Source organism: Schistocerca americana, chromosome 4, assembly GCF_021461395.2.
Source record: "Schistocerca americana isolate TAMUIC-IGC-003095 chromosome 4, iqSchAmer2.1, whole genome shotgun sequence".
NCBI lineage: Eukaryota > Metazoa > Arthropoda > Insecta > Orthoptera > Acrididae > Schistocerca > Schistocerca americana.
In genome coordinates, this window is record NC_060122.1 from 732205538 (window position 1) to 732212744 (window position 7207).

Genomic DNA, 7207 nt, shown 5'->3' on the forward strand with positions numbered 1-7207 from the left:
GTCAATACAAGAAATTTAGAATGCAGAAAAAAAGTTTAGTTGGTCTGTTTTAAAGAATCTTATATGCTGCAATAGTTACTTATATAATAGTTAACTCTGCGTGATATCATACGCCGATAACATCGATTCGATAAACTGAACGATTCGCGAAATAATACGGGTCAGGTCACAGGTGATTCACAGCGTAGACGACAAACGTAACGTCAGTAGCAGCCCAAGGATATATCATAGGGCTGCTCCTTTTCTCCACGTTAGCTGCTCAGAACGTTATCACACAGTGCAAGCTTTCACGAATGATGTTTGTATCGGGGATGACACTGATTTTACGCTCATTAGCCAGTGTTTTAAGGCATTTCTCCCCACGAACTTTCCGACCCCGTCTGTAGGAATCATCCTCAGAGGCTACAAGGACATCGTTAGTTAATTTTGAAAAGTATACTTGTTTAGCTAACTGAGCTGCTTATGTATATGGCATCTGATCTTAAGGACGTGATCCAGCAGTCACTATGAATTAATACACAAAGGAATTACAGTCCTTGGCTGAGAGCGAGCGTTGATTGAAATCAGTGCCCGCATGCAGCCGAAGTCTGTAATTCCTTTGTGTATTATTTATTAATAGCGCCATAGCCGAGTTGTGATGTCATCCGACCGCTTCCTTTTCTGTTAAAGTTATTTTGTTTTTTTGAATTTCTATCACCTCTCTGTACATCGTAGGATAGTGATAGTAGGACCTAGTCAAACTTTAGTATCGGAGAATTTTATGATTCCTGATCAGAGTACGTAATCTGATACTACAGATTTACCCGAGCTGCTGTGTTGCTCACAGGGTAATTGCTCGTCAGTTCTTGAACCCGAGTACTGAGGCTTAATTGGATACTTTCTATGTATGCCTGACCGCACGTCCAAGGGATTTTGTATACTCCAGCAGCGTCAAGGGTACAGGTTCTTTGCAGTATTCTAGAACTTACATTCACGTATTCACGCTGAGCCGTAGCGGCTGGCGCTAGGGTGTTCTACTTGCATCGCTGATATCGACATTCGGCTGTCTTGCTGTCTTTGACTGCTCCCCCCGGCGGTTTTCCGGGTGAACGTGTGACGGGAGAGTCTCGGTCGGCGTTCAACGAGCCAGCTTGTGTTGAAAACAAGCCTGCGTCCCTAGCCGTGGTGCACGGGCCTCGCCGCGCTCGCCGCCCTCGTCTTGTGTCGCGCCGGATGTACGGCGCCGGTTATTGGGCGCCTTGACGTGCAGAACTTTTGGTGGGGGTTCGTCGTCTCACGCTGAACAGTTTCCCAGCACGTAATTTGCAATCTCCAAGTTACGTATGACTTTTATTCTGTGTTTAACTAAGAAGATTGTTGAAACTTATTGTGGCATGGGTAGCTGCCGGAGACGGTTCCGAACTTGGTTCCACAGTGGCTATTTTAAGAAGACTGTTGTTCCTCATTCCTTTTTGATCATCCGTGGAGTGTGTGTTTTAAGTTGGTTTTCATGCAAATTTGTTGTTTTAGGACATATTGTCCGCTTTGGTACTGGCTGCGGTTCTGTACGTGCCCTGCAGCCGTAGAGTTAATGGTTTAATCATTTGACACGGCAGAATTTGGTATGTTTATTCAATGTTGAAAGTGCCTTAAGGCAACTGGAACTGATCTCTAAGTTTCCTGCTAATTTACTGGGATAAGGGCAGTGTTAGAGTATTGCTCCTTAAGAATTGGGGGGCGTGCTTATTATATATTCCAGTGTGGCTGTGACTTGACCTTGTTTTCATTGCAATCTATTTGTGCCGCAGGCCATTTGTGAAGACTGCTCGTTTCCTGGCGTCGGTGCGGTTATGGGTTCTTGTCAGGACTGCTCATTGTGAGGCCGGTCGGACTATATATAAATATATACCGCCTGCCAGTGAGCTTGTGCACAAGCCGTGGGGAGTGAACGCTCGTATTGCCTGCCAGCCGTAGCGTTATTGCTTCCAAATACTGCTGTGGGCTTTAACGCTGTTCGCTACAGTTAAGTGAGGCCACTTTGTTAATATTAGCGTTTCTGTGAGTTATTTTACTGGTTGAGTTATTATTAGCCATTCTTATTTAACGCGTATGTTAATCATTTGTGTATCTTTAATGAATGTGCAACTTGTTATCTTTCCTGTGTGCCAGTTTTGCGACCTTGGTTGGCCCACTTCGCATTTTTAGTATACGCATGTTTCACCGTGGACCTTTATGTGGGCATTTCAGTTTTATTAAGCTTTAAGATCTTTGTTTTTTTAATGAAGTCGTGATATTATGTGGCTGTGTAACGGGAAGTGTATAGTGTTACTAGTCTTTTGAGATTTGGTTAGACAAGAACGATTGTTTATGACTGATTATTCACCGTGCCTACTCTCTATGATTTTGGTTGCGGATGCAAAATATGATTCTAATTCGTGTTTTTGTAATTCAATTAAAGCGAAAATCTGTATATTGCATCAGTAAGAGGGCAAATGTCCGAATTGAAGTTTATACTAAAGTCTGTTTTGAGTCAAATTGAAATTGTAAAACAATCACAAGCTAGTCCTTCACCAGTGATCCCGGGCTTCCTATTTCTTTTAAATAACTGTGGTGAGATTGGAATTTTGATTTTCTAAAGAACGAAGTAGTACCACGGTTCACACGCATTTCTCTTCTCAGTTTAAACACTGCGTCAAAGCGGTATTTCTTAGTAGTCTGCTGATGTGATACTTACAGCATTTAAGTAGAGAGACAGAACATACTCAACCTGCTAATAAATTAGTGTCAGTCTATGTGAAACGGATAAAACACAGCATATGAAGAGCAATAAGCACTTCTGTCAAAAATAATTAAAATGATGGTTTGTGTGCCAAAGTACAATTTCATGAACGAATGTGTGAATTCCTAAGGGACCAAACTGTTGAGGTCATCGGTCCCTAGCCTTGCACACTGCTTAAACCAACGTATGCTAAGAACAACACACACACCCATGCCCGAGGGAGGACTCGAACCTCCGGCGCGAAAGGCCGCGCTACCTTTCACACAGCGCCTCAAACCGCATGACCACCCCCCGACCACCCGTCACCCCCTTACGTTCATGAACGAGATATGTTTATTAAAAATAATCCATATCGACAGAGGAGCAAAACAATGTTTCTATACATATAACAGTAAGAAAATGAGAACGACATGAGTGAAAACAAACAGACAAACAGAAATATTCTATGAATATAAAATAGCTTACGTTATTCGAAATACATCAGTAGTTATAACAACAAGGATACCTTGCTGGATGAAAATCCACACAGTTCTGCACACTGTATCGTTAGGAAAAGTACCTTGTCAATTAATATAGATACAACATACAGATGTGGAAGAAGGTCAACGTTGATTGTCACCTGTTCCAAAAACCACAGCAAACTAACAACTGGGTGTACTAACGTAAGCCAAACGAGAAACGGCCAAATAAACCGGCAGATGGCGTACGCGTATACAATTACAAAAATTCAATGATAGTAAGAAATTACAACAATTACATTTAAAACCACTGAATTTAAAAAGTAATAATAAATAAAACACATAAAGCAAAGCATGTGTCAAGATAAACGGATTAGTAATTTTCCTGAGCCTGCCGTTGTAATAGAGGGTGACTTCAACTTGCAGGTATAGATTTGGGAGTGTTATGCCATCGAAACTGGTGTCAGAGACAGGAAATCGTGTGGCACTGTTCTGGATGTCTTGTTCGAAAATTACCTTGAGCAGATACTCAGAGAACCAACTCGTTAGGGTAACGTCTTAGACCTCCTGGCAACAAGCAGACCCGAACTTATCGAATCAGTTAACGTAGAGGAAGGTATCAGTGATCATAAGGCTGTGACAGCATCTATGACGACTGTTCCTACACGGAATGTTAAGAAAGGTAGGAAGATGTATTTGCTTAGTAAGGGTGACAGGATACAAATTTCAGAATATCTCAGCAGTCAGCATCAAACATTCGGTGGTGAGGATGAAGTTGAGGAGAACAAATGGAAGAGTCCAAATGTGTGTGAATTCCTAAAGGACCAAACTGGTGAGGTCATCGGTCCCTAGATTTACACGCTACTTAAACTAACTTATGCTAAGAACAACACACACATCCATGCCCGAGGGAGGACTCGAACCTCCGGCGGGAGGGGACAAATGGAAAAAATTCAAAGGCATCGTTCAGCATGGCCTAAACAACTATGTTCCGAGTAAGGTATTAAGAGATGAGAAAGACCCGCCGTGGTTTAATAGCCGTGGTTTAATAGCCGCGTTTGAAAAGCGATAGGTAAACAAAGAGCACTTCATCTCAGATTCAAGAGAAGTAAAAACCTAACTGACAAACAAAAGCTGAACGAGGCGAAAATGAGAGAAGCCTTCAATGGTTTTGATAGTAAGACGTTGTCAACCGACCTGAGTAAAAACCCTAAGAGATTTTGGTAGCATGTAGAATCAGTAAGTGGGTCAAAATCATCTGTTCATTCCCTCAGCGACCACACCGACACTGAAACGGAAGATAATAGAGAGAAGGCCGAAGTACTGAATTCGGTCTTCCGAAGTTGTGTCGCAGCGGAAGATCGTAACACTGCCCCTACTTTCATTCGTCGTGCGAACATCGACATGACAGATATTGAGATAATCGATCGCGGAATTGAAAAGCAGCTACAATCGCTTAGTAGTGGAAAGGCTTCAGGACCACATTAGATACCTATAAGATTCTATAAAGATTATGCAAAAGAACTTGCTCCCCTTCTAGCAGTAATTTATCGTAGATCGCTTGAGCAACGAAAGGTACCTAGCGACTGGAAAATGTGCAGGTCATTCCCGTTTTTAAGAAAGGCCGTAATACAGATCCACACAATGATAGACCTATATCGATTATGTCAATCTGTTGTAGAATTATGGAACAAGAATTATGCTCAAGAATTATGACGATTTTGGAAAATGAACATCGCCTCTATAAAAATCATCATGGATTCCGCAAACAAAGATCTATCGAAACTCAGCTTGCTCCGTTCTTCCGTGACATCCACAGCGCAGTGGACAACAGCGCTCAGGATGATGTAGTGATCCATGATTACAGTAATGCATTTGACACGGTTCCGCATTGACGCTTAGTGAAAAAAAAAATACGAGCTTACGGAGTATCGGAGCAGACCTGCGATTGGATTCATGACTTTCTTGCAGATAGAACTCAATGTTACTTAGGAAGTCGGGATGAGGGGTACACTTAGCATGGAAGGTCAAGACCCCTACTAAGTCACTCCTTAACACAACAACTATCAAAAAATGGTTCAAATGGCTCTGAGCACTATGGGACTCAACTGCTGAGGTCATTAGTCCCCTAGAACTTAGAACTAGTTAAACCTTACTAACCTAAAGACATCACAAACATCCATGCCCGTGGCAGGATTCGAACCTGCGACCGCAGCGGTCTTGCGGTTCCAGACTGCAGCGCCTTTAACCGCACGGCCACTTCGGCCGGCCAACAACTATCAGATCAATATTTAATAATTTATTCAAAACAAGCTTTTATAAAACAAATTAGAGGCAATCAACACGTGGCCGTTCTTAAGGCAATATCAAATGTACAATTACAATAACTTACTGGAGATTTCAATACTTACAAAAACAGATTACAATCTGAAGGTGATTTTAAAGATGTCACATATAATGTTCCCTTTTTTCTTAAAGGCATTAATCAATAATATGAAAGTGATTTACAAGGCACACCAGTTCGTTACGAACCCAAAAACACAAGGAGCACAACAAGTTAATTAATGCAATTGATTTCCAAGCAATTGAAAACGCTCTTTTTTACGTATATATATATATATAATAAAAAAATAAAAAACACTCCGTCTACAGGCCACAAGTGGCCCATCGGGACCATCCGACCGCCATGTCATCCTGAGAGGGGGATGCAGATAGGAGGGGCATGGGGTCAGCACACCACACTCCCGGTCGTTATGAATGGTATTCTTGACCGAAGCCGCTACTATCCGGTCGAGTAGCTCTTCAGTTCGCATCACGAGGCTGAGTGCACCCCTAAAAATGGCAACAGCGCATGGCGGCCTTGATGGTCACCCATCCAAGTGCCGACCACGCCCGACAGCGCTTAACTTCGTTGATCTCACGGGAACCGGTGTATCCACTGCGGCAAGGCCGTTGCCCATATATATGTTTATATATATGGTTCGTTACGAACCCAAAAACACAAGGAGCACAACAAGTTAATTAATGCAATTGATTAGGTTCAATAACTACCAAACGGTGCGGGGAGTGACGCCAGGCTGCCCTGGGCAAAAGGTGACTTAACTTAAAATGCCGGAAACAGCAGACCTGCCGTCCAAAACAACACCTAAACGCCGGGGCCCAACCGGGAGACACTTCCCATTAGACGACACGTCACAGCTTCTGTGCACCGAAGCAGAATGTGGCGCCGCTCCCACACACCCCAACTCGCAGAAAATTGGAACACAAACAGACCTCAGATAACACGGTAAACACCAAGCAAACATCACTTAATATAAGTTAAGAACCAATAAATAATAATATACTTTAAAAAAAACAATAAGTGATTTCAATAAAACGACTTAAATTTTGCAGCAATATCAGTCCTGCAAACATTGAAACTAAGACTTGTACACAAATGCAATGTTATAAAACAGTATCAGACTTTAAGGCCGACAGTGTGTACAAAGATGAAATGGAATTAATTCCAAGATAACATTACGTTATTCAAATGCACATCACCCCAAACTAGGTTTGGTGCACTTTAATGTCCTTGCATAGGTCTGCAATGTAACTACCAATAGTGTAAGCTTGGTATGCAGAAAATTACAACTAGACTATGACCTAATATCTTCAGTACCATACAGTTACTAGATCTTTTGGGCACGCTGATTTCCTTAAAGGAAGTAGTGACTGCTGGTCTCCATGCGATCACACACCTTGCCAGCTGCTCTTACTTCAACAACACATATATTAGGGCAACCAACAAGTGACAGTCGTTACAACGCAAATGGTTCCACGAAAGTAAGGCACCAAAATCAATTAGACCTCCGATGGAGAGCGTTGTTCGAGATGGTCTCGAGGAAATAGTCTGTCCGAGAAAACAGGCACCAAAGCAATGCGACGAGCAGCTCCCGGAGCTGACATCAGGCAGGTGCACCACAAACTTGCGACCGTCCTGCAAGGTAGATCG

The 7207-nt window shown here is 42.5% G+C and overlaps 1 pseudogene; it reads right to left on the reverse strand.

Moving 5' to 3' along the window:
* Window positions 1-6055: 6055 nt before the first annotated feature.
* LOC124614081 lies at window positions 6056-6173 on the reverse strand (annotated as a pseudogene).
* Window positions 6174-7207: the final 1034 nt, after the last annotated feature.